Source organism: Pituophis catenifer, unplaced genomic scaffold (genome assembly GCF_029215685.1).
Source record: "Pituophis catenifer annectens isolate HBS135680 unplaced genomic scaffold, rPitCat1.0.hap2 SCAF_1, whole genome shotgun sequence".
Classification (NCBI taxonomy): Eukaryota; Metazoa; Chordata; class Lepidosauria; order Squamata; family Colubridae; genus Pituophis; species Pituophis catenifer.
The window spans coordinates 94,779,960-94,807,810 of NW_027256881.1; the positions used below are offsets into that span (position 1 = coordinate 94,779,960).

The 27,851-nt window shown below is 38.0% G+C and overlaps 1 protein-coding gene across 3 annotated transcripts in view; it reads right to left on the minus strand.

Moving 5' to 3' along the window:
• Positions 1-27,851, minus strand: part of PKIB (cAMP-dependent protein kinase inhibitor beta) — a 60,055-nt gene that overhangs the window by 18,522 nt on the left and 13,682 nt on the right. The window contains exons 1-2 of one of the 3 annotated variants that reach the window (XM_070932764.1): positions 22,630-22,785; positions 11,735-11,821 (exon numbers count right to left, since the gene is read on the minus strand). The gene's annotated coding sequence lies outside the window, so the exon portion shown is untranslated. Of the gene's footprint in view, positions 1-11,734; positions 11,822-22,629; positions 22,786-27,851 lie in introns of those variants that run through there. The other 2 variants (XM_070932765.1, XM_070932767.1) reach the window with 2 other exon arrangements.

The window sequence follows — 27,851 nt, forward strand, 5'->3', positions numbered from 1 at the left end:
AATGTTTCTCACAGCAGTTGTAAGTACAAATATATTTCAATCTCTAAAATTATGTTGTATTACTCTTCGTTCTATAATCTCTATGTAATCTCTTTTATGCAAAAAGTCCATAAGGAGCAGCATATGAACAGTAGTATGAAATGTACCAAAAATGAAAATACTTTCTTTTCCTTTATATGTTTGTTTCCCAGATCTTCTGTACAAGATCTTTCATTTGTCTTGCTAGCACTGGAGACACACCTGATAGCGAGAAGTAAAAAGAAAAATCCTCATTGGGGATTCTGAAATTCAGGCCAGTTCCCTTTCTGTCAATACTCATCTTTTTGCAGAGATTTTGAGACAATACAACTTCTAAGTGCAACATGAACTAAGAAATACTGAAGAACAAAACTACATTATAACAGAGTGTATTTACTATATTAGAAAGGAAAAACCACAGAGGATTGTACCCTAATCAGGGAACATGTCTGTCAATGATTTAGGTCAGTGTATGTTTTTATCATAATTAAAGGATAAAAGAAAGTCTATTTGTAGTTGAGAGGAAGTGCAATTAAATGAAAATGTATCATCTCATTTGAAGAACTATCAGGATGAGCATAGAACTAGGTGCTGTAGATCTTTGTGAGAGATTCTTTTGGGAAATGGTACAGATCAGCACCATACACAGATTGGTGTTATCCTCTCTAGGTTTCCAGGGGGCTTTTACTAACAAAAAAATTTAACATAATTAGGCTTATACCATAACTATACTCCTATTTATGCCTATCTTATTCCCACACCATCCATATAACAATCTGTCACTTGAGCGTCAACCGAAGTCATCAGCTACCTTTAAGCCACCTACAAGTTGGCTTCTGTCAGTTGCTTTTCCAAATTGCTGCTGCAGCATTCACTTTGTAGTTTCTCAGACTATTCTACAGGAGAAAGTAAACGTGCTTTATAAGCTATTGATTGGCTGTAGTTCCTCTACTGGAGAGGTGAAGCTGCTAGCTCTGTCACTTCCTTCACCTTATTTGCTGCTGATTTGATAAAATCCAAGTCCTCATTACCTCAGTTGCTTGTTTTGCTGATGGCTGCTCCACTCCCTTGGCTGCAAGTGTTTGCTTTTGGCTCCCCCACAGCAAATGCGTCTACTCACACACCCACACTCCTAGTGCACTCAGCATTTTACCTTATAATTGAGACCAGGTGTGGTACAATGTTCTTCAGGCTGTCTTAAAGTCCCATGGGAGAAAAGAAAGGGAAAGGAAAAGCTAATGCTAGCTACTGACAGACTTTTCTTCCACATCTATTAAGCCATTGGGAATCACATCTTCAGTTGCCTTCTTTTAATTTTAGTAGCTGTATAATTGACAGAGATGGATAACCTGTTCCCTCCACAAAGATATTGGGCATCTATTGTAGAAGTTTCCATTCCTACAATCAGTATTTCCAGTGATACCATCTGCAGTTCATATAGCAGTGTAAAATTAAAAGGGAAGTACAATAATTTTTGGTCCACACTTAGATATAGAAGCTTATTGGGGGATTTTAAGCCAGTCTGTTTCTCTCAGTGCAATCTACTGTACATCTACATGTTGTTATTATGAGGAATGAGGGATGACCTCCACCCAGGTTGTTCTTGAAGGATAGGTGGAATATAAACCTAAGATACATAGATAACAACATTTTTTTCCACACCTACTATGGTTGATAATTTTTAAAAAAATCTGAAATCCAGTTTCTTGATCCAGATATGATTTTGTTGCCCCTAAAGCAGTGCCATGATTTTTCAACTTCATTTGTAAGAATCCTTGGCTTTCATCAATATGTCTTAAAGCAAAATAATTTATACATAGAGAATCAAAGCATCTGAAGAGCAATTTTCTAACTTTTCTGTTCTATAAGTTTACTTTTGACCTTAGTTTTGTAAGAGCAAAGGTTTGACAAAACAACCATTAATCAATTCTCATCTACGGTAGATACAGGATGCATAGATTTATTATGCAACCTGCAAATGCCTAACTACTTCAAATACATTTTAAGGAAAATGGATGCTGTCTATCTCGACATCTATTTCTGCCAGGAGATATAAATCTTTTATTTGATAATGAAGAAAAAACAAACAGGGAAGAAAGAGAACACTTATTTTAGGTGGCAATCTTAAGAAAAGAAATCAGCACCAGGGTAAATATAAATTGCCGCAGTTCTGCTTGCAGTATAGATGAAAAGAACAGCTGTGCTTACCCATTGCAATTGGTCAGATTTCTGAAGATTTCTGGCTTAACAAGATATAAACAACATGCTGGCACATCCTGCTCAATTTCTACCACTTGGCTTTCCCTACCACTGAGAACAGCTACACTCTTTAGCATGACATGCACACTCCAAGCATTTTGGTTTGCCCCCCTCCAAACAAATCCATAATTGGAAACCAAAAATAAATTATTGACCTCCTAAATAAACCACAGGAACTTCTGCATTAGGCTTAATCCATTCCATTGGCAGGAGAAAGCAGTGAAAAACAATCAAGCTAGTTAACTCTAAGCCGCTGTTGTTCAGAATTCTGGGTTTGTGTGCTGAGAAAGACATAGAATCAAAGCACTTGATTACTCTATTGCCAGGTGGATTGTTGAATACGCTAGCTATGAATGGCTATTTCAGGCAAAATAGGCTGATTAAATAGGCTTAATCTGAGCAAAAAAAATTAACATTTTTCATCCATTCAACAGAGTGCTTTTGCATTTTGGTTTACATAACTGTTTTGGGGGATTTTTTTGTTTTTGTTTGTTTTGGGCTAAGTGTCTGGTATTTTTCAAATATTTTTTTTCAAAATAATAATGAAGTATGATATATTAACATGTATCTGATGTCACACAGGCTTCCAGCAGCTTCTGAAATTATGCAGTTTTTATTGATGCTTAAATATCTGCTCTATTTGCTAATATTATCTCATAGGATATTATCTCATTCTACAATGTTTGTGAAGCATTAAGGACATCGAACTGGATATTACAAATATATGTTAAAGAAGGTTTATGTCCATTATTAATATACTTACAAATTGTAGATTTTAGATTTTAAATGTTTAAAGTCAACTATTGCTTTTCCTTCACTTTGTGATAACATTCAAGCAAAAGCAAAGTGCTACAGCCCTTTTAATTTGTGCCCAACTCACCCACCCCAATGTAATGATGTAAATTAGAGAAATCCTACAGAAAGTACAGACAACAAAACTTAAACAAAATATCTTTTCAATTGTATTTCAGTTCAGAGATATAGGTGCTTACTTATCTCCTATATCAGGGGTGTTATCACAGCATTGTCATATGACATATTGCGACTTTTTCCCCCTTCTCTAAACAGGGCATGGCCAGCATGTGACGCATGCAGCCATGGCCATGAGTTTAATACCCCTATCCTATTTGAAAATGCCTGATTTGTAAATATGTTTAACTATAACAGGACCAGTATGTGGATCTAAAAAGATAGATTAAAGATTAAAGACCTGGGAAGCCCTTCTTGTTGATGTTCTCTCCTCTCTCCTTTTGTTAAAAAATAATTATTGACCTCAAATTATTATCTGAATTTGTACCACTTATATAATACTCTACTTGGTTTCCTAATTTGAGTCTGATAGATTGTATTAATCCCACCATTGATTTTGATAAATAATAGTTTATGAACCTGCATTATATATGGAATCAACCATTGGAACTTACTCAACAAACTATGGCTACTGTGAGAAAGCCTGAGTCAAAATCCAGAAACATTGACACAGGACTCTGGATAGCTCATAGGGTGGCTCAACAACAGCAGTCAGAAACCATAGTTTGTGGAGCAAGCCATATAAGCTTCATGGGTGGGTTTTCACTATCTTATGCAAAAACTGCATAAAATAGAAACATCGGGGAATTATACACTGGATCTTACTGAACCAGTAGAGTAACACAATAGCTATATTGAAAAATTTCATTCCATCTGATACACATCCATTTAACGTTTGCTTCACACCACAGCTTGAAAAGGTATACGTAAAGATAAATGTCTTTCAAGTCAAGCTTATATGTTGATTTCATATAATTCAGCCATTTAAGCAACAGCACAGCAATAGAGGACCATTACCATCTTCAGAATATTTTTGTCAATTCTCTATAGCCTATAGTCTGTAGCCCTAAAAATCTAAGAAGAGGTCAGTCCACTTCTAGCTCAGATAAGCCGCCCAAGTGTAGCCACCTATATCTCAGTAATCTTTGGGAACCTGCTAGTAAGAATGAAGGGGCTTTCCAGTGCCCCTGTTATCATTAGCCAGAGGAACAGTCCCCATTTATGTATCATAGCAATCAAAGGAGAAGTGAAACACAACTAGTTCACCAGATGGCTTTTCTGTTGGGACTTTTGCACCGTTTCCTTTTCTTTTAGTAGACAGTGTTCACAATATAGAGTGAGAAACATCTGTTGTATAACAGATTAATTAGATGAAATACAGTTCAGGGAAAAATTGTTAAGAATGATGCACAAGAATTACAGATATGATTCCCACCATACTGTATGACTCTTTCTCTCTGAAAGAAAACCACAAACGCGATTTATAGAAGTTAACTACTACCCTCATTGTCAAGGATGTTTATATTAATTCATGATGCTTTTTTTTTTTATAAAAAAAATAGCTTGATGATGAAAGAAATTCTGCAGGAGAGGAAAGCTGGTTCCTTTGTTCTTGCTTTTCAGAACGATAATTCAAACTCCTATTGTGTGTGCTGAGAGGAACCCAAGTTTAAAGATTGAGGCAGTTATTACAGGTAGTCCTCGACTTATGACCGCAATTGAGCCCAAAATTCAAGTTGCTAAGTGAGAAATTTGTTAAGTGAAATTTGCCCCATTTTACGACTTTTCTTATCACATTTGTTAACAGAATCGCTGCCGTTGTTAAATTAATCACACCATTGTTAAGCGACTCTGGCTTCCCTATTGACTTTGCTTGTCAGAAGTTGCAACACGTGATCACATGGCCCGGGACACTACAACTGTCATAAATTTGAGTCAATTGTCAAGCATCCAAATATAAATCATGTGACCATGGGGATGCTCCAATGGTCATAAGTGTGAAAAATGGCCATAAGTCACTTTTTTTCAGTGCTGTTGTAATTTCAAATGGTCACTAAGCAAACTGTTATAAGTAGAGGACTGCCTGTATAAACAGGTTGCCAGCCTATTGGAAAAAAGACAGGTGCAAAAGTGCTTAGCAACCCAATCAATTATTGAGAATCATCAATAGAAGAATCCCATTATCTTTTAAAAACTTTTCCAATGTCTCATATGGGCTCTTAGGTACCTACTTATGGGCATTACTTACATTACTTCTTTTACCGGTAGAACAATCCCAGAATCTTTTTGTAATGGTTAATGTTTATTAATTTATTAGGGTTAAAACAAAACAAAAAACCTATAATGATACTCTAATAATACATTTGTACGTCAGTGTCCCAGTTGCCCCAGCACTTGCCAGTCCCTGGAAGCCAACGATCAGTACCAGGATCTGAATCTTTATTTCTGGATAACAGGTGAATGCTAGTTTTTAAAAGCCTGGAGAAAAGCCATATGTTTCTTATTAAAGGCTTTTTGTTCACAGCCACAGCACATTCTGCTCTAAAAAGCCCTTGGCACTCAGTCTGGATGATTAACCCTAGGCTGTGATTAGGTTTACAAAGCTCCCTAATCTAAAACTAAACAAGCCATAGGATGGTTAAGTGCAAGGTGCAAATCCCATCACAAAATGAAATGAGTAGAGCAAAGGGACTTGAGATCTGCCATTAAAGGAAAACATGGAAATAATCGTAACATTCTGCCAACAGTCACTGTTTACTCAAGATACAGATATACAGGCACTTACCTTCAATTCCTTTTAAGCCTTTAACTTCCTTCAATGCAAATATCCAATCACCAAAAGTTTTTCACCCTTGAGAGGCAACTATAATTGCCTTCCTTAATTATGGATTTTTATATAATGACCATATGCATTTCTCTAAGCACAGACACAACTTCTAGCCAATTTGCAAACAGAGAAGAATGTTCCATCTATTTACATAAGTATGGCCAGATCAGTAATAGACACAATTCATCTTCCAGCCCAGCCAAACTTAAATAAATCCTAATAGCAGTTTAGCAGAGAACATATATCTCCTCCAGAGTCTTCATTAAACAGAAGCTTTCAGAGGCGTTCCCCAGCTGCTGGGAAGATATTTAAAGACGATGTTTTAAGAGCAAAGAACAAAAATGCTGGTGTTGCTGAATTTTTTATAATTGTTATTCTCAAGTATGAAAACATCTGGCTGATACTTTAAAGAAGCATTTGGCAGCAGGGTTAGGCCTTTTCAAAATATCCTTACGATTTATATTGATTGTTTCCTAGTATGATTAGATTGCTTATTTGTACCCTATGACTATCATTAAGTGTTGTACCTTATGATTCTTGATGAATGTATCTTGTCTTTTTATGTACACTGAGAACGTATGCACTAAGACAAATTCCTTGTGTGTCCAATCACACTTGGCCAATAAAGAATTCTATTCTATTCTATTCTATTCTATTCTATTCTATTCTATTCTATTCTATTCTATTCTATTCTATTATCCTATCCTATCCTATCCTATCCTATCCTATCCTATCCTATCCTATCCTATCCTATCCTATCCTATCCTATCCTATCCTATCCTATCCTATAACCTGAACCTTATTGCACTCTGTCGGTGTCACCTTTACTCAAACTTGCATTCTCCCAAGCTACCATACAAACCCATGAAAAATAGGAGATTCCTGGCTTTCTTTGCAACAACTTTTTGATTTCCTACCCAATGGCTAAGACATAATATCTGCATAGACACATGAAACTGTGTAAATGAGTTGAGTAGATAGAAGAAATGACTAGGATTGATTGTAGCTGGAGTAGCAACGTTAGACTGACAAAGTGTAAGTTGGACATGTGCATGATTTTTCTCCTTTTATATGATGCAGGGACCCATATGTATGACATATTATACTATGCAGATTCATATATTTTTGTGAATATCTCTCCAGAAAAAAAAATCAAATGAATGATTGTCCATATAGAAGCTGGTAAAGAAAATAACTCTTTTCTGTTCCATAGTGAACCAGAAATAAATTATTCTATTGTTTGAATTAGGCCAATTATGGCATCTACACCATAATTAGGGTATACAAGCCATGGTTTAACATAATGGGTGAATTCTCTTGCTGCACTGATCCAGTTAGACATTGCAGTAGTTCACAATTATATCACTGTGGTAAATTACAGTTAACAAAATCATAGTTTATGTTTACAATGAAGATTAGCTTTTTAAAAATATGTAGAAACAACACAGTAGTTAAACTAGAAGTTTAAACATCCCAGCTTCTATCTTCTCTTCTTTTTAATAAAGTTAATATTCAATTACTCATATTTATAAAGAAAAGCAATGATAGTTTTTAACCCTCAAACTAGGAAACCCAAACACCACTAGCTTAAGATATTCATTTTATAAATCTCACTATTTTAGAGATATCACGTGGGTTGAAAATGTCATGGATTTTTGGCACTGATGCAGCAATAGAATCATTTGGTCTCTCATCTTACAGAAAGTCTATACTGTCACTTTTGGTTCAATTACTATGGAATATCATTGATACTGACCAGTGATGGGTTGCCCCGGTTCGGATCGGTTTGCAGGAACTGGTAGTAAAACTGGCGGGAGGCTCTGCCCAATGACCTGGATGTCATCATAGGTGATCTGCGCATGCGGGCGTGATGCAAACTGGTAGTAAAGGTAAGTAGAACCCACCCCTTATACTGACAAATATACTAAAAGAAATTCTGTAAAAATGGGTTTTTTTGAGCAGGTATAGTAAACAAAATGTGTGTTACTGAAATCAGTGTGAAAATTAAAACCAAAACTAAATCAAGTTTCAGTCTTCTGATCAATGAATCTTGTAAATTCTCAGCATTAAATACATTTTGTCCATTGCTCAAGGACAAAAAAAATAAACTCAAGCAAGATATCACAGTATTTCTTTTTTAAGACAGGAATGTTTTATAAAATCTGAATTATCGGTAGTACAGAAACATAATTGATATAATCCTTGCCCACAGACCACAGTGGGTTGAATTTATGGGAATTATATCACTAGACTGAATACCTTTATTGCATCATAACTATTAGGCTCAAAACCAAGAATAACACATAGCAATTCTTCCAAGTTCTTTATTGTTTCATACCTATAGACAAAATCTTGCCAGAGTGAGGACTCTGCTATTTATATCTACAATAAACTCTGTGAAGGGCTGTCTTCGCCATTTTTCCTCACATCTAGTATCTGGGCTGCCTCTTACTCTTCTAAAATGCACCCCCTCCTTCCTGGAGGTCCATCTCATCACTACATTCCATTACTATAACATATGTAAAAGAAAAAAGTGGGGTTTCAATGGAGTAGTTGTGTTCTTTTTTTAATGTTTATATTGTATGTTTTTTAATCTTGGCTGTTCACCGCCCCGAGTCCTTCGGGAGAGGGGGCGGTATAAAAATTTAATAAATATAATATATAAATATAACCACCTCCTTTTGGGCACCCCACAGGTAAATAAGCAATCAAATTCAATACCCTCATCCCTGGAACAACAACTGAATAGTGGCCAATTTAACTACCCCCCCCAAAGAATATTCTTCACCTTCCTCCCAAAAGATCATTTCAAATTCTGTAAGCGAACTTGAAAGGTGATTGCTGAAAAGAACATTAAAAGTCTCCCCATAGATGTTACATTCTGGATTGTGGCTGTCATCTCCTCTTCACGTTTTTTAAGAATAAGAACCGGAATATTTGAGAAAGAAAGGAACTTTACCTTATCACATTTTAGCCCATTTTTCACTTTAAAAAGGAGAGAATGAAAATTGAAGCTGAAAGAAGAGTTATTAAATTAAGCAAAGACTTTCCTATGAAGTTGACTTAGTAATAAAAATAAAAGGATTTGGTTAACACTGCCTTCTATCTGTAAGACTCACATTTTCTACGATATATTTTTATCCATACAAATCTATTAAAGGAGGAAAGAGTTAGATAAACTTTTCAACACAGAGCAATCTGTCTGTAAAATTCCACGCCAGTCCATTTTTATTTCCCAGCCTCCCACAAAACCAGCTGGATGGTGGCCTGCTGTCATCTTCTCTTTGACCCTTCCTTTTCTTGACTGATAAAAAGTTGGCCTTCTTTAAACCATGGTAAGTGCTTGTTGACTTCAAAAGCATGTCTCATACGGTTTTCTTGGGAAAATACAGAAATTGTTTTATTTCAGAATGCTTTTGTTAAATCCTCCAACTTATTTTACAGCCCTGAGAATTAGTTTCTCATCGATGTACTACGGCCAACCCTGCTTAGCTTAGTTTCTGGGTTTACCAAGAAGACCCAACCAACAAGAGAGTTCAGATCTATTACCAAATCCCTCTGGATTTTGGGATAAAAAAAAAGTCCCACCATGCAAAAAGAAGACAAAATTGATAATGCCCCTTACCATTCATGTTGTCTTAATTTCTTTAAACCAAACCAAACCATGAAACTAGAAATAAATGGGCACTGTTGACAGTTTCTTAACTTATATACAGAACAGAATCATTCCAAATCTTTATTTATTTATTTATATTCCACCTTTTATTATTTTTACAAATAACTCAAGACAGAGAAGACACCTGCACACCTTTTTCCTCCTATTTTCCCCATAACAGCAACTACTTTTACTGCCTGGGTTTGAAAAGTTGAAACCCCTTTAGAAAAGTAACAAACATGAGAGAACCTATGAGTCCTATTTTTTAATTCATTCATTAATCTTTGCTAGATTACCACTGGTATATTACAGGCAGTTCTTGACTTACAACCATTTGTTTAAGCAATCATTCAAAATTACAACAGCACTGAAAGAAGTGACTTACAACTGGTCCTTGCACTTATGACCATCACAACCTCCCCACAGGCACATGATCCAAATTTGTGCACTTGGTAACCACCAAGTTTTTACCGTGACTGCAGTGTCCCAGCGTCATGTGATCACAATTTGTAACTTTCCCAGCCAGCTTCGGACAAATAGTCAATGGGGGAAGCCAGATTCACTTATGATTTACTTAAAATGAGCAGTGATTTGCTTAACAACCAAAGGAAAAAAAAAGGTTGTAAAATTGGATACAACTCGTTTAACCACTGTTGCTTAGCAATGGAAAGTCTGGTAAAATTGTAGTCTAAATCAGTGGTCACCAACTGGTGGTCCGTGGACCACTGGTGGTCTGTGAGAAAATTTTGGTGGTTCACAGAAAAATTATTTGCATTTTTATATTGCATTAAATCAGGGGTCCTCAAACTACGGCCCCTGGGCCGGATACGTGGAATGAATGTTTGTGTTGCTGCAGAGAGTCTCCCCCTTCAGGGTCTTTTTGTGTGGGTCGGAGGGGGGCAGAAATTCCAACTTGGGGACTGCTTCAGCCTCCTAGTGCAGGGCTTTGGGCAAAGGCTGGATGGAAGCACCGATGGTTGCAAAGAGACGGAGAGCCTCATTCCAGTGGGACTGCATCATGGCCTGGAACTGGCTGACCATCTCAGCCCACTGAGTCTCCAGGCGCTGGTACCTGGCCTTGCACCCCAGCAGGTCTTCCCTCTGCTTGGAAAGCATATGCTCGTAGTCCTCAGTGAGCCTCCTTCTTGGTCAAGTCCAATTTGAACTGAGCTGTTTTGCCAACTCTTTCTTATTTGTGACTGCTTAGCTCTATCAACTGCTTCCTGTTGGGGCCCTAAGGAGCCCAGGTGGGGAGACGAGGAGTGGCTGGGAGGGGAGGGGCAAGTAGAGGAGGGTGAGGCGCCTCTCGACATGAGTGACATCAAGTTGGCCATGCCCATCCAGTCACATGACCACCTAGCCACGCCCACCCAGCCAGTCATTAGGCAGATCATATTAGTGGTCCGCAGGATTTAAAGTTATGAATGAGGTCTGAAAGGTTGGTGACCCCTGGTCTAAATCAAGGACTACTTTTAGCCCATGTGAATGAATGATGGAATGGCTAGTTTTATAATTTCTGCTCTTCTAACAAACTGGCTATTTAAGTTCTACTCCTGGGATTTACAGGTAACAAGCTGGCTAGATCCACTCCCTGAATTAAGCCAAAATATAGTTGATAAAGTAACTGTACTTAAATGAGTCACTGGGACTAGGACAGCATATAAATTGAATAAATTACTGTTAATATTATTATAAGGCTTTGGTATGTTTGGTATGTTTATTACTGGTTTTGGTAACAGTTTTGTTTTGTTTTACTTTAAACCATGTACAGAATTGCCACATAGTTAGAATAGAATTTAGAATTAGAATAGAATTTTTTTTAATTGGCCAAGTGTGATTGGACACACAAGGAATTTGTCTTGGTGCATACGCTCATCAAGAATCATAAGGTACAACACTTAATGATAGTCATAGGGTATAAATAAGCAATCAGGAAACAATCAATATCAATGTAAATATTATGTAAAGCATAAAGCACATGAACAGTGATTCAAATGCAGCTATCATATCCGAGCTAGAATGAGATACAGAAAACATTCTTTGCTGCTGGCTTGTCTGGATTTTTTGCACCCCACACATGGTAGCAAACGTGATAGCTACAGAATAAGATACCACATGATTCAATGGAATATATTTCGAGTGCTTTCCTCTTTCAGTAAACTTACTTCTGGTTTCAGAATTTCCTCTTTAGCCCTGTTTTTTCAATGTCCTGTTACAGCCTGGGCTGGATTCCATGAAAAGTTCAAACACAGCTGTGATTTCAATAAAAAGAGCAGCAGGAAGTTATTCATCTATTGAGGCCATGCTTAATAAATGACTAAAAATGAAGAACATATATCAATAAAGAAGAATATTTGTTTTGTAGCTCAGGGTTGAAATGAGGGTTCCTTGGTGCTTGCCGGTGCTAATACTGATGATGTTACCTAATTTGGGTAATGAAACATCTGCAAGAAAACAACCAAGCTCAGAGAGCATCAAGGAACCCTCAGAACATACATCAGATCCAGGCCAATAATAGTCTGGGCTCACGCGAGAAGATGATAAATACATGTTCACTTTAAAAAGGTAATATTCGTTTTAATCTGCTTTAAATAAACTTGTCACAATAGTAACACCCAAATCTTTAAGTCTTGTTTATTAGGGGGGGAAACATACACAATGTATAATTCGTCATCTAAGAGCTCATTGATTATAATAATGTAGCATACAATAAGAATACAATTTTTTTACCTTTCCATACATTGAAAAAGTGCAAAAAGAAAATAATACATAGCAACACAGATGTTCAGAGTACAGATATAAGTAGACAAATGACAATTTCTAGTGATAACCAAATGAGTGTGACTTTTCAGTTAAGCTGTATTATAAAAGCCATTCTCTAAATCTGGCCTGGGAACTATAAATATGCTAATAGATTATGACCAAAATGCAAAATTATAAGAAACAGGACTCTTTCTCAGAGCTGATCTTATTCTTTTTTTTTTTTAATCACTCCCTAGAAAAAAAAGAAAATAATATTTACCAATTGTACTGGACTATGAAACGGCTAAAGATTATTCTAAGATATACCACTTCCTGGATCAAAAGCTCTAAAGAGTTTCACATCAGAAAAAGCACACATCCTGACGTAAGCACCTAAAAGAAAGAGGAAGTGCTAAAGGCCAAGAAATGTACTTTAGACTCACTGGACATTTAACACTTCACTTCACTGAATTGCTGTAAATGCTCCAAATGTTCTAAATTAGAGTTTCTAAGGGTATTGCAGCAGGAAATGCTCTCAATGTTTATTTATTATTAGAATTCCTATTCACTCCATATCCAATTTTTTTTCTTATCCCTTCTCAGTGCAGCTGCCCCATCATCTTATTTTCTCTGTATCTCATCTTCTTAATTGTCTTTATTTTGTTTAGCTAATCAATAAAAGGTATAACTACACAGAACAATATTAAATGATCAACATGTGCTCTAAATTGATAAGTATAACATTGAAAAAACTGGGCAAGGGAGGTAACATGTTATTAACAGTGACCATATGGTTTGAAAATCTTCTTCCTTGTTTGAAAAAAGATATTGACAAACTAGAGATACCAATATTCCATTGCTACAAACTTTCTGGTGGTGATTTTTTTTAGTCAATCCAGATGTGGATAACAGAACTGAGAATGATCACTGGAAGTAGAATGTTCTATATGCCATTTCTGACATTCTTTCCCTGGATTTTTATAGCACACATCTGCAGCTCTAGCCAACCTCCATGTTCCTCCAAATCCTCCAAGACAATGATGTCTTAATACATTAAAATTACAGTGGATGTAGCCAAGAATAACATATGCAGTTCTAATATGCTGCAGTCGATCCAGAATCACATGAACCTTCTTTTTTAAAGATTCTGGTGAAAAAAAATGGGGCAGAATAAATCTGTGTACATAGGCATGGGGTTTTCTTCCATGAATTTGTATGGATCTATATGAGATTGGTATGTGCACAGAGGGATCAATTAGTATTTGTATGTAGGAAGCTTTACTTTGCAGGCAATTAATTTTAATTAGCAGTTATTAAGTCATTTGCAAACATTTAGCGGAGAGGGAAAATCCCCAAGATTGGTTTCAGCTGGCATTGGCAAACCTAAATTGACAAGCCAGGAAGGCCGGGCATTCTACTGGATTTTATTTTATTTACTTGTTTAATTAGATTTTTATCTCAACTTTATTACTTTATAAGTAACTCAAAGTGGCAGACATACCTATCTAATACTCCTTCCCCCTCCTATTTTCCCCACAACAACAACAATAACTGTGCATTGGGCTGGGCTGGGCTGAGAGAGAATGATTAGCCCAAACCCACCCTGCTAGCTTTCAGGTCAAGACTAGAACTAAATCTAGTCTAAATCAAGATTAGAACTCACAGTTCCTGGTTTCTAGGTCAGCACCTTCATCATTACACCAAACTGGCTCCCATGTTTCTAACTGTTCTGTCAAGAGTAACTTTTCAACCTTCAAGTGTATTCTTGCAGTTTCTTAAGAAAATAAACAGTAATTCAAGAGGCATATAACTAGTATGGACAAATCCTGCCACATTACAGAAGTTTCATGAGATACAGTAATTCTTGAAGGCACTTCCAAGTTCGTTTAGCTTTGTCTTTGTTAAGTCCCTTCTTAACAATCTTTTTGGTGCACCTGGTATATTTTCAAGATACTTACAGCTGAACTTGGCTAAAATATTACTTTAAACATTGCTTACTAATTGGGTTTGGTTTTTTCATGCAATGGTTTTGCCTGCGATTAAAGCAAATCCCAACTAAGAAAGAATCAGGAAATTTTCAAAGCCACACTTTAGAAACCAACAGCCGCAATCCCATTGAATTAGTCAAAGAGGAAGAAAAAAAAAATAAGATGATTTATGAACAACCAAATTGCCCATTTGCTCATTAAGGCATGACATACAACAGTCAACTTATTGAACAAGTGATAATGTCATATACATGCTATTAGTTCTGCAAATATTTGTGCCGACTTAGTGAAAGCTTTGGCTACTTGATTTGTCTAGTCTGCTAAAATTATCTGATTCAGACAATGGAAAGGATTTCAGTACAGTCACGGTCACTGGCTCCAAAATGGGCACCACAGGGCAAAGAAAGCCTCACCTTTTTATATAAAACATAAGGAAAAGAAGAAGGAATGGGGCTTTTGATGGCCAAACATGCCCACTATTTTGAAAGCTAGATCATTTGTTGCAGCTACCTCCTATCTGTACATGCACATAAGATATTTGTCTGAATCAAAATGGGGGTTCAGACTGCCTCAATCCTTTGATGATCAATTATCCATCTCAAATGCATTCAAGACATTCAAACTGATTTAAAATCGATCCAATTTTTCAGATCAAATCAACAAATCATGAGGGTCAGTTTGGTATAGTGGTTAAAGTGCAGTTCTAGAAATTAGGAACCTGTGAGTTCTAGTCAGCGGTGAAATGCACTTACCTTCGCTACCGGTTCAGAAATGTGAGTGTGTGCGTCTCTTCTGCGCATGCGCAGAGCCTTCTGCACATGTGCAGAGGGTCAAAAATGGGATGTAATGATGTCCCGATTGGGGGGGGGCAGAACCTCCCGCCACTGGCCCTACCGGTTCGCGCAAGCCAGATGGGTTCAGCTGGATTTCACCACTGGTTCTAGTCCTGCCTTAGTCATGAATAATGGGCTGGGTGACCTGGGGCCAGTCACTCTCTATCAATACAATCCACCTCAAAATCAAGGTAGTCCTTGACTTACAACAGTTTGTTTAGTGACCATTCAAAGTTACAACAGTACTGAAAAATGTGACTTATGACCATTTTTCAGAGTTATGACCTTTACAGCATCCCCATGACCATGTGGTCAAAATTCAGATGCTTGGCGACTGGTTCATATTTATGACTGTCGCCGTGTTCCAAGGTCATGTGATCACCTTTTGTGACCTTCTAACTAGCAAAGTCAATGGGGAAGCCAGATTCACTTAACAACGGGATTGCTAAATTATCCACTGCAGTGATTCACTTAAGCATAACAAGAAAGTTCATAAAATGGGGCAAAATTCATTAACAAATATTCTCACTTAACAACATAAATTTTGGGCTCAATTGTGGTCATAAGTTGAGGACTACTTCACGTAAAAGAATAATACAAATAACTCAATTTCCTGGATCAGATCTAAAGAAACAACAGCAATCAAAAGTTGGGGGAAACTCAAGTCTCCAAGGGGTTTCTAATGCTGTGCTGAACATGCACATATAATCCTAGTTGTGAGACGGGTTTTTTTCCCCCTTTAATTCTTAAAATTGCATAAACTGTGGCTGGATTTGAACAAATGTCACATGTGGGGCTTTTGTAATCACAGTACTCAACAAGAAATTATAATATCAAATAGTCTTGGATGTTTGGCAGCAGGGATGAAATATAAACTCCTGTTTAAAAGCATTCTGCAAAGCAGATCAATGATTACTTATTAAAAAGAAAATTGAGGGTACATTCTTAAAACTATATTATAGGTAACAGGATTTTCTACAGCTTAGGGTATGTAAGGGCTATATTGTGGTTCTCACCTGCAAAATAAGCAAACTTTTAAAACTGTCCATTTTTGCTTTCTCAATGCATTTATGTCCTTATCGTATTAATTTGGCACATGGTCCCTTTCTATCCAGTTTCTAGAAATATGGCTAATTTTATGCCAACATTTGGAAGGACATGTGAATAACATGAAGGGACATTTTATCATGCCCAGTGGACATGTAAAAAACTAAAATATGTTGGATTGAAATACATACTTTGATACAGATATTTTAAAGATCAATATTCAACTGAAGCCAGAACTTTTTGTTTTTAGGATTAATGGATCACATTGCACTCATGTCAGAAGTATCAAGGCACTTCTGGGTTGAAAGGATTTGCCATCATCATGACCCCAGCAGCAGCTGGAGCACAGGACGAGAGCTCATCCCATCCCATGCATGGCAGCATTAGAGTCTCGAACATGGTCTTGCTAACCTCCAACCCAACTATGCTCCAGGATTAATACATAAACAGTTAAAAAAAGCTGTGGAAGATTATTTCAATAGATCATTACTCTGGCAAGATTACTATATGCACAAAAATAGAAAGATTTAACAGGGTCCAGTATGGAGGAATAGTTGGTGAAAGTGACAGCTTTTGCTGAAATTGATAAATTGACTTCTTTGATTAGAGAAAAGACAACTACATTTATTGGTGACTGGAAGTCTCTTGTGGACTTTTTCTATGTAAATAAAAAATGAACTTGTGATTTATGATTTTGATGAATAGGTAGAATAGATTATAGAAAGAAGAGGGATAGGCTGTTATGTGAAAGAGAGAGGCTAAAACATACTTGTTCTTATAACTGCTGTAAAGAATATTGGGAGCCACTTCTTTATATCTATTTTCTTTTCTTACACTACAAGCCAGTCACACTCTCTTGGTCTTAGGTTGCAAGGCCACAAAACATCTATCTTCTAACCCCCACTGGAGAAAAGTGGTAGATTTTACAGTGGATTGATTAGGATTAATCATAGTAAAAATCAGTCATTTTGTTCAAGAGAATCAGTCAGTTCTAAATTGCCACAATATTTTTTTCTGAGTTTCATCCGAGTTTCTTATAACCAATAGAATCTGTTTTCCCCTTATTCCTTTGTCAGCATTCCACAGAGGAACTGTGTCAGCATGTCTCTTCCACAGACACGGAACAAGAAAAGCTCCCGTTATTTGTAATGTCCTGCTACTCCAAATAATCCCTGGGTAAAGGAAGTAAGTTTCTCAATAGAGATCCACAAAACATGCTACAGTACGTCTATGGTGGATTGGACCCTCCCACAAAGATTTTACTGTTGTAAATAAACAAAGCACAGGAAATTCTTTGCTTTCAGGCTGTTGCCAAGAAAACTGCATGGACAGCTTATGTTGAAGGAGGTTTTACTTTGCTTCTATTGATCATACAGAAGAGATTTATACAAACTGGCTACAGAAACATATGGAACTTAGAAGTGAGATATGTAATGTGTTGCAGTATTCCTGTTAAAGTTTCTAGCTCCTCGGGAAAACATTCTTTTTTCTAAGACATGTCATTCCAATGTACTCCTTGGCTATTTTGTGTGAGTTTTCCTTTTTATTGAGTGAGGCTCCTGTACTTTCTGATGATATTCAGTCTTTGATGTTTTGTTTTAAGGTTCCCCACTCAAGTTAAATGTGCTATTGTTTTTAAAAATTCTTCTAAAGAATCTTTTCTTGAGTTAGCAATAGCACTTAGATTTATATACCGCTTCACACAGCCCCCTCTAAGCGGTTTACAGACTCAGCATATTGCCCCCAACAATTTGGGTCCTCATTTTACCCACCTTGGAAGGATGGAAGGCTGAATCAACCTTGAGCCATGGCTCAGTAGTTGCTGCTTTATTTGTTTAGTTATATCCTGCTTTTATTATTTTTATAAATAACTCAAAGTGGTGAACATACCTAACATTTCTTTGTCTTCCTATTTTCTCCACTACGATCCTGTGAGGTGGGTTGGGCTGAGGCAGAGTGAGTGGCCTAAAGTCACCCAGCCAGCTTTTTTATTTTCCTTTTTGAAAACAGGTGGTACTGTTCTTTATCCAAATGATCAACACTTACAGACTTAAGTTAAATAAGCACCAGATTTCAAGATGGGACAAGTATAATAAAATAAACAAGAAAAGGCAAAAAAAGAGAGAAGAAAGTGCTTTTCAGGATTCATAAACTTGTATTTCTGTCACAATCCAATAAATAGAATTGGCTTCCATTCCAGCATGATAACTAAAGAGTTTCCAGGGAAAATGGTGATGAGTATCAAGCATTTTTGCTAATTATAAAACAAGTCCTTAGAGAGTTGCAACAAATTTTAGCCTCTCTTCCAAAGCCTCTCACTGGATCGGGCATGGAGGGAGGAACTGAATTTTTCCCTGGAGTGTTTGTGACAAAAGCTCTTTTCCCCATGTTAACTATTTCAGAACAGACCTAACTTATCAAAATAATTACATGCTTACTTCTCAGTGGCAGTTGCCTATTTTTAATTTTCCTGGAAGATTGAGAATATATCAGCAGCACCAATGCTGCTGTAAGTGCTTTTCTACATTCTCCTCTGGGAAAGTATTACAGAACAAAGCCTCCTTTAAATAAACATTATTTTGTGTGGTGTACAGGAAAACCCCTAGAAGACATCTTATCACAATAATTATAATGAAATAATTTTTTTTTAATATTTAAAGGCCTGGATTAGGGAGAGCTCTAATGGGGAAATGCATAACTTTTGATCCCCAGCCTTGCTGCCTCCTATTATTATCTTTCCTCTTTCTCTAGATTTTACAAGCAGTGTTGACATAAATGAAATAGATCAAAAGCAGTGCAGGAATCTATTGCCCCACATAAAACACATCCCATCTAAAAACATTGCCATTCCTGTTACCCTCCAAGGCAAAACATTATCAACTGATAAGAGGAGTGAACTGAAGAGTAAATAGTTCAGGACATGAATGGAAAAATGTTTCAATTGGGAGCTGCCAATTCAGTCCTTAGCTGCTGTTTCTCGGCAACTCTTTGAGTTAGTTGATAATCAAGTGGCCAATTTTCAGTAGACAGGTGAAATAGTCTTATGGCACAGACTGTCTCCCATCCCAGCTATAATATTACATATTATATTATATCTTTTTAAAAAGGGGGGGGGGAATAGACTCAGGAAACTACAGACCAATCAGCCTAATATCAATACCTGGGAAGATACTGGAAAAAAATGATTAAAAAACAGATCCGTGAACATCTAGAAACAAAATTATAACTAGTAGCCAGTGCATCTGTTTGTTAAAAGCAGATCATGTCAAACCAATCTTATTTCATTCTTTGACAAACTGACCAAATTAGTAGACCAGCAAAATGCTGTGGACATAGTACGGTATATAGAGACTTCAGCAAGGCATTTGACAAAGTAAACCACAACCAGTAGTGGGATTCAGCCAGTTCGCACCACTTCGGGAGAACCGGTTGTTAACTTTCTGAGCAGTTTGGCAAACTGGTTGTTGGAAGAAATCATTAGGGCAGAGAACCGGTTGTTAAATTACTTGAATCCCACCACTGACCACAACTTATTTCTTGGTAAGCTAGAAAAATGTGGGATAGACAGCATCACGACCAGATGGATTTGTAACTGGCTGACAAACTGTACTCTACAAGTAATTCTTAATGGTATTACATCCACATGGAGGGAATTAAGTAGTGGAGTACCACAAGGTTCCATCTTAGGTTCACTACTCTTCAATATCTTCATAAATGACTTAGTTGAGGGAATAGAAGGGGAACTTATCAAATTTGCAGATGACAGGAATAGCCAACACCCCAGAAGACAAGCTCAGAATCCAAAAAGATCTTAACAGACTTAAACAATGGGCCCTATCGAACAAAATGAAATTTAATGTGGGAAAAAAGCAAAGTTTTACACTTGGGCAGGAAAAACCAAAGGTACAAGTAGAGATTAGGCGAAACCTTGCTCAAAAACAGTAACTATGAGAGGGACCACGGAGTCCTAGTGAATGATCACTTAAACATGAGTCAGCAGTGTGCGGCGGCAGCCAAAAAAGCTAATACAATCCTTGGTTGTATAAACAGAGGGATAGAATCAAAATCACATGAAGTATTAGTACTGCTTTATAAAGCCTTAGTAAGACTACACCTGAAATACTGCATCCAGTTTTGGTCACCACATTACAAAAAAGATGTTGATACTTTGAAAAAAGTGCAAAAACGAGCAATTAAGATGGTTAAAGGTCTGGAGATTAAAACATATGAAGAATGGTTGCAGGATTTGGGTTTGGCTAGTCTAGAGAAAAGAAGGACTTGGGGACATGACAGCAGTATTCCAGTATTTGAGGGGCTGCCACAAAGAGGAGGGGGTCAATTTATTTTCCAAAGCACCAGAGGGCAGGACAAGAAACAATGGACGGAAACTAATCAAGGAGAGAAGCAACCTGGAACTAAGGAGAATAGAAACTTCCTAACAGTGAGGACAATTAACCAGTGGAACAGCTTGCCTTCAGAAATTGTGGGTGCTTTATCATTGGAGATTTTTAAGAAGAGACTGGATAGTCACTTGTCTGAAATGGTATAGGTTCTCGTGCTTAAGAAGGGGGGTGGACTAGAAGACCTCTAAGGTCCTTTCCAGCTCTATTCTGATTGATTGAACATTTGTTATTTAAGATGCTATAAATGGGATATTGTACATACTGGGGTGCAAAATATCCCTCCTTCTGAAAAGAATTAAAAAGAGTGCTGCTGATCATGTGCCGAATGCTTTTCCTTTACCATAAATTCTAAATATATCCAGGTCACAAATCCACTTTGGCAATGCCTTCATTGAACCAACTGGATTTTTACAATAGATCAATAGATTTTTACAACCTGGAGTCCCTGCACCCTCAGAGAGTACAAGATGGTATTTCAAGGGGTGCAACAAAGAGTGGCTTGTGTCCCTTAGTGATGAGTGACAATTACTTTTGTAGGGGGTGCAAACATTAATTAAATATTTCCTAGGAGTGTGGAGCATAGAAAACATTGAGAACTATTACATTAGATGCAAGCTTTCACTTTTAGCAAAACTCTTCATCAGACAAGAGACTTTTAAAACAAGAAAAAAAAGTGGAATGGGGATGGGGGAGTAGGAGGATGTAGTGATTGATGTTTAAGTCTGTACAGCTCAGAATCCTGTATGATTCAGATTAAGTAGAAATTGCCTGCAGCTCTACAGATTAAGCTCTAAAGCTCACATGCTGATTTTCAATAAGCTATTATTTTCTGATTTGATCTATCCTGTGATTTTTGTATTTTTTGGCAAAGTTGTCAGTCTAGGAGCGAACAATTATACTCCAAAGCTATGCACAATTCATAACTTCAAAGTTCTCTCCTCATTCAATAGGATGACAATCTCACATTCCATTAATGCTCAGCTGTGGTTTTAAATAAACAACAACTGGATTCACATTATGCTGAGGCTAAACAAGCCATAGTTTGATTTAGCCCACACAAATCTGTTTATATTCATATAAATGCATTAAAGGCTTGGAGGCTTCCTTTGAAAAATTATATGATGAACACTTGTTGGTGTCTAACCTGCAGTTAAAATGTTCCCACGGGCTAGAATACATCTTCAATTTAAGCACATCCTCTTTCTAGCCAAGGTTAACAATATTCAGGTATGCACAGACAGGAGGCATGATCACCGAACCCCCAACCCCATCCAGCATCCCAAAAGTAGGCAGATTGCGGCAGAGATACAGGTAGTCCTCGACTTACGACCACAATTGAGCCCAACGTTTCTGTTGTTAAGTGAAACACTTAGGTGACTTTTGTCCCGTTTTACGACTTTTCTTGCCACTGTTGTTAAGTGAAACATTGCAGTTGATAAGTGAATCTGGCTTCCCCATTGACTCTGCTTGTCAGAAGGTTGCAAAAGGTGATCACATGTCCTTGGGTCCCGGCAACGGTCATAAGTATGAACCAGTTGCCAAGCATCTGAATTTCGATTACACAATGATGGGGGGGGGATGCCTGCAAAGGCTGTAACTTTGAAAAGGCGTCATAGGTCACAGTTTTCAGGGCCCTTTGAATGGTCAGTAAACGAACTGTTGTTAAGTCGAGGACTACCTGTGTCCTGCTCCTTCAGGGATAAGGTTCCTTGACGGCAAAGTCGACCTTTTTTAACAAACTCCCAACTTGTTCTTCCCCCTCCTGAGTCAGAAACGACAAACGGGTCAGCATAATAAAAGTCAAAGTCCTCGACTAACGAGAAGCGGGCAAAGGGAAGGAGGGAAGGTAAAGTTGTACACTTCGAAGGCTCTGACGTGTGGCGCGATTCTTCTAAGCAGAAAGAAATACTGGAGGGACACGGAACAGCGTAAGTAGATCTCCATGGTACCCTGGCTTAGGAGCTTCGACGCCTGCCTCCCCCTCACCACCGCAAAACTTTGGGGTTTGCCCCAGTCTTAAGAGGGCAAACCCTTGTCTGGGACTTACCTCTTTGTCGTTTCAAGCGAAAAAGAAGACGGAAAAAATAAAAAGCTGAGGGAACAGGCGCCAGCTGCCCCGAGACGGGATCCCGCTACAACACTCCCCGGCCCACCTTCGTTTTGCGCGCACGATCTCCAGCGTCCACAACAACTCGCCGCCTGGGTAGGCAGCCTCGCAACTAACAACCAGGAAGGAGGCGGTCAAACATTACCAGCGGCTGGCGATAGGGATGAATGAGGAAGGAAAGGAGGCGGGCGCTCGATCTGGGTGGCTTCTGAGTGGATCCGATGAAAACTCGGCTTCTCTCTCTCCCTCTCCCTCCCTCCCTCCCTCTCTCTCTCTCTCTCTCTCTCACACACACACACACACACACACACATTCCCCCCCCCTTCCCCATCATCTTATCCCAGGAGGAAGGGATTTCCACCTGGTACAGAAGCTGGATCTGGGGAAACAGCAGGACAGAGGGGAAGAAATTCAGAGCTACTTCCCTTCCCCTTATTTTTGTGGAACGGGTTTTTAGAAATCTAAATTGGCTCTGTTATCTAGTATTGCGGGATCTGGATGAGTTCCGGAAAAGGGTAAGGAGCAGTTGGGTGAAGATCAAGTCTGGTCTTTTATTCTCAGCCGGTTGACAGATCTCAACTAATTTCTTTGCAATCTTACAAAGATTGCAAAATCCCACTGAAATCAGCGGGACTCCCTTCAATCATTCTGAAGGCGTACCTAGTGGCAATTCTACGGCTCTGTATGTGTATTGTGGCGGAAAAGCTGTTTGAAACCACCAGCCATATACAGTAATGAGTCTTGTGTACCATGTAGTCCTGCCTGCAACAGAAGCTCCCTGATGGCAGTTTTAAGAGCTCTGCTCTTGGGATGGAGATGCAGCATTTTGTTGAAGTGTACCTCCTACAGGTGAGACATTATGCGGCATGTTGACGCCTGTTGGGATGGTTACCGGGCATGACACAGTAACTAGATTCTACAGTTGTGCTTTGGGATTGTTTCCTTCCTCTGGTGTCTGGGATGCCTGCAGGATATGGTCAAAAAAATCTCCCTCACGGGCTGATTCTGACAGCTGGCTAGGAGGCCTTCTCTGTTCATCACAAATTCATGTACGGCTTTCTTGATCTCATTGCTCTACATGTAGTCCTTGACCACAATTAGTACTAGAATTTCCATCGCTGAGCAAAGTGGTTGTTAAGTAACTCCCATTTTACAACCTATTTTGCCATAGTTGTTAACTGAATCACTGTAGTTGTTAAGGGAATCATGTGGTCATTAAGTGAGTCTGGCTTCTCTCGTTGAATTTGCTTATTGAAGCCAGCTGGGAAAGTCACAAATGGCAATCATATGATCCGGGATGCTGCAACCATTGTAAACATATGCTGGTTGCTAAGCACCCAAATTTTGATCAGGTAACTATGGGAAGCTGTGATAATTGTAAGTGCAAAGACCGGTTGCAAGCCACTTTTTACAGTACCTTTGTAACTTTGAATAGTTGCCAAACAAATGCTTGTAAGTTGAAGACTACCTGTAGTGACTAAATGCCGTCTGCCCCACATCCGAAAACTCATGGCGGACAGCCACCAGTCATACCATATACTGGATTGTGGGCAGTGCTTGAATAAGCCTGTCTATCAAACTGATGCTGCCCTACTCTTGAAGACATGGTCACCATGGCATAAGTTCCCCTGCTCACCCACCAACCCAGACCCCATAGCCCCAAGTAGAGCAATATACAATGTGCACAGTGCTGTTTTCCTTCTTGGTCTGGAAGGATGTCAATTCTGGTGACAGGAAAGTTCTTGCAGGCAAGGAAATGCTAGCCAAGTAGCTGCAGAGTAAGTAACCAAAGACTTGGCCTGAGAGATCCACAAAACTCGGTGTTGTTAAACCCTCCCCACGGAAAGGAAAGGGCAGAAGGAGAGCTCTTGTGCTTTGAACTCCCATTCCATATTCGGCTTTGCCTCAGCCGCCCTTCAAAGTCTAGATCCCTTTTATTCCCTAAAATCTTCCCCAAAGTGGTCAGTATCAATGAGACTATTTGAAGTGTCAGTGTTATTGTTATTCATAGTACTATTAGTTAACATAGTATTTATTTAATTTTTTCACATAATAAATATCTGGGGATTGGTGAACAATCTGAAAATTCATGAAGTTGAGCTAAAGTGTTTGGGGACTCCTGACCTAAAAGGAAGATAAGTACTGGAGCCCCTGACTCAATTTCTCTTCCCACTGAGCATCACTTCGCAGAGAGAAAACCAACCACCTGTTCTCTTCTTCATTGTGCATTGAGTCAGGGTTTGGGTGGTAATTAATCCCATTCTGCTTTTGGGTAATTGCACCTTGATTTAGAGAAATGGATCGTGACCTTTCCTTGAAGTATACATTAAGAAAATAAACCCAAAGATATATTTTCTAAGAAAAACTCATTTATTTGTTATAAAGAAAATAAAACATCTCACTAGCTAATTAGTTACATCTTGGCAGCGTTCCTGCCAGACCTCTCTTGGCCGGAGAACAAAGAAAGTTAGAAGAAAGTGAAAGAATGTGGACATGCGCAGTTAGCTTAAAGATAAGAACTTGGCAAGCTACGGTAAGTCTGAAAGTTCAAAAATAAGAGCTCATCTGGTAAATACAAAAACGCAGTGACAGTAAATGTAGGCGATTTGAACTGGAGAGGTTAGCCAGTTGCCCAACCTACTGGACACAACTATGAAGAAAGAATTGCAAGGAGAATTGGGCACTGTCTCCTACTTCAGCCCATCTACTCCCCCCCACCCCATGACCGGTCAGGCTAACCAGCGCAGTGGAGGGAGAAAAGTGGGACATACCAATGGATAACGAGTGAGCTTCAGCTTCCACTGATACTGTGGGGAAAGGACAGGGCTGGCACTAGGCAGCTGTGGTTGGCATGACTGAGAAGCCACCAGTGACACAGAATTGGCAAAAATCCAATTCTGGATTGGCAAAAAATACTTGGCATCAGCCAAGTAATAAAAACTGTGAAAAGTATGGTCATGCAAAAGAGTAAGAGAGAATTTTGCTGAACGCACCCTTAGCTTGTGATTGGTCTGAAAGTGTATATTTTTTCACAAATTTTTTTCAAAGGAAATGAATAGAAAAAATGAAAGCAAAATCCCACCGCATAGACTTCCCTATGACTGGAAAAGTGGAAGTTGAAGCTGATACGAAAAACGTCCTTTCCCTGCTGTTCATACTGAAGTCACTTCTGTGTCTTTATAAACGGCTCTTTATATTGTTGCTCCTGCCTGCAAATTCTTCTTTTAATCTTTTGTGACTACTCTGAAATAAAACTCCATGTCAAGCACAATGATTCTGTTTTGAAAACATTGCATTTTGGCTGCATGTGTGATAATCCCTTCCTCTAGTAAATTTCTTCTTCTTCAGCAAACTTGCTACATTTGCTACATTAATTTGTAGTGGAAGGTGGCAGTCACAAGATAATCTTTTTTCCAGAGTACAAAAAAGAATTTATGTGTGCATAGGTATTTGTGTGTCTGTGTCTGTGTGCATTTGTGTGTTTAGGAAGGATGAAGGGAGGGGGGAGGAGAGAAAGAGAAAGATATTTCCAGGTAGAGAACCTTATTTTAAACACCTTGGAAACCCAGTAATAATTTCAAATTTTAATATTAATTTATCCATTGCCATTTCTTTTCTAAAATATTTTAGATCTCAATTCAGCTTCAGCTAGTCATGAATTACAGCTGCAATCCTGCCTTACCTGAAAATTAAGTCCCTCTGAAAATATATAGATTATACTGCATTCCCTATCAACACGATAATTTAATAGGACTGCTGATACAAAATGAGAGCCAGTTTGCTGTCGTGATTAAAGCATCAGATTAGAAACCAGAAGATTGTGAGTTCTAGCTCTCCCTTAAGCACAAACCCAGCTGGGTGACCTTTGGGCCAGTCACTCTTTCTCAGCCCTAGGAAACAAGCAATGGGAAATCACTTCTGAAAAACCTTGCCAACAAAACTGCAGGGACTTGTCCAAGCAGCCACCATGAGGCAACCCTGACTCAAAACACACCCCAAACTGCATGTCAAGCACAATGATTCTGTTTTGAAAACAGAACACAAACTGAACACGGAAGTCTGGAACATCCGCAGATGGTAGCAAAAAGGTACCAAAAATTCATTTTCTTAATTGTGTCTTAATTTTTGCAGTCCTAATTTGCTAGCCCTATATTTAATAGTTTCTAATGGAAATTTACCATGGCTATTTTATAACTGGGATAGAGCCTGAAGCATAATGATTATTTACTGCATGAATTTATTCCTAAACTGGATGAAGGCATGTGTTAGCAGTTGTCATTTCATCACGTTGTCTTATCTATACATAAACATGCTTCCAACAGTGAGCAGGCAATTATAGTGTCATTTGGAACTACAATTATAGATAAAGATGTGCATTATAAGTGACTACCATGATGGAAAACCAAGCAGATCCTCTGATAATTAATGTAATCATCATCTCAAATCAATTGTACTGACAGGGTGAGGATATCATAAAAGAAGGGGAAGACTCCCCCCTTTTTATTTCTATCCTATTCAATTCTGATGAATATAAAACCAACTGGGATTAATTAGTTGCAAGTGGAGCTCTGCTAGCTGAGTACATTATTAAAAATGGCTGTGTTTGGCTCATTCTTCTTGATAATAAGGAATGTGTCAAATAGTCTGAGAAAAATGTATTTAAATATATTCATGACCCTCTTATCAAATCGGCAGGGAAAAATTATGAAATGTCAATTTAATAAATGTGTGTGATTGCTAGATGTGTTATCTCCCTGATTATTTTGTAACATACATAAAAGATAAGAAAATATAGAGGCTTAATTGTTATCATTACTTAAATATCTATTCCATGGCTAAAATGCCATAAAATTGAATGCTGTTAAGTATTAATACATGGAAAAGCAAAATAAAATCTTATTCTTTCCATCATATCAAAGTGAGATGATACAAAATAGAGAGCTATCTCAGATCTTAAAATAGGCTTAGAGAAAACAAATTGGAAACTTCAAATATATTACAATTCCACATTTCATAGACATAGAATAGGATAATAATTATTGGGTTCACACTTAATGTAGCAACCCAATCAGTTTGTAAAAGGAATCTTCCTTCCTCCCTCCCTCCCTTCCTTCCTTCCTTTATTTATTTATTTCAACTTGTATACCCCCCTTCTCCCCTAG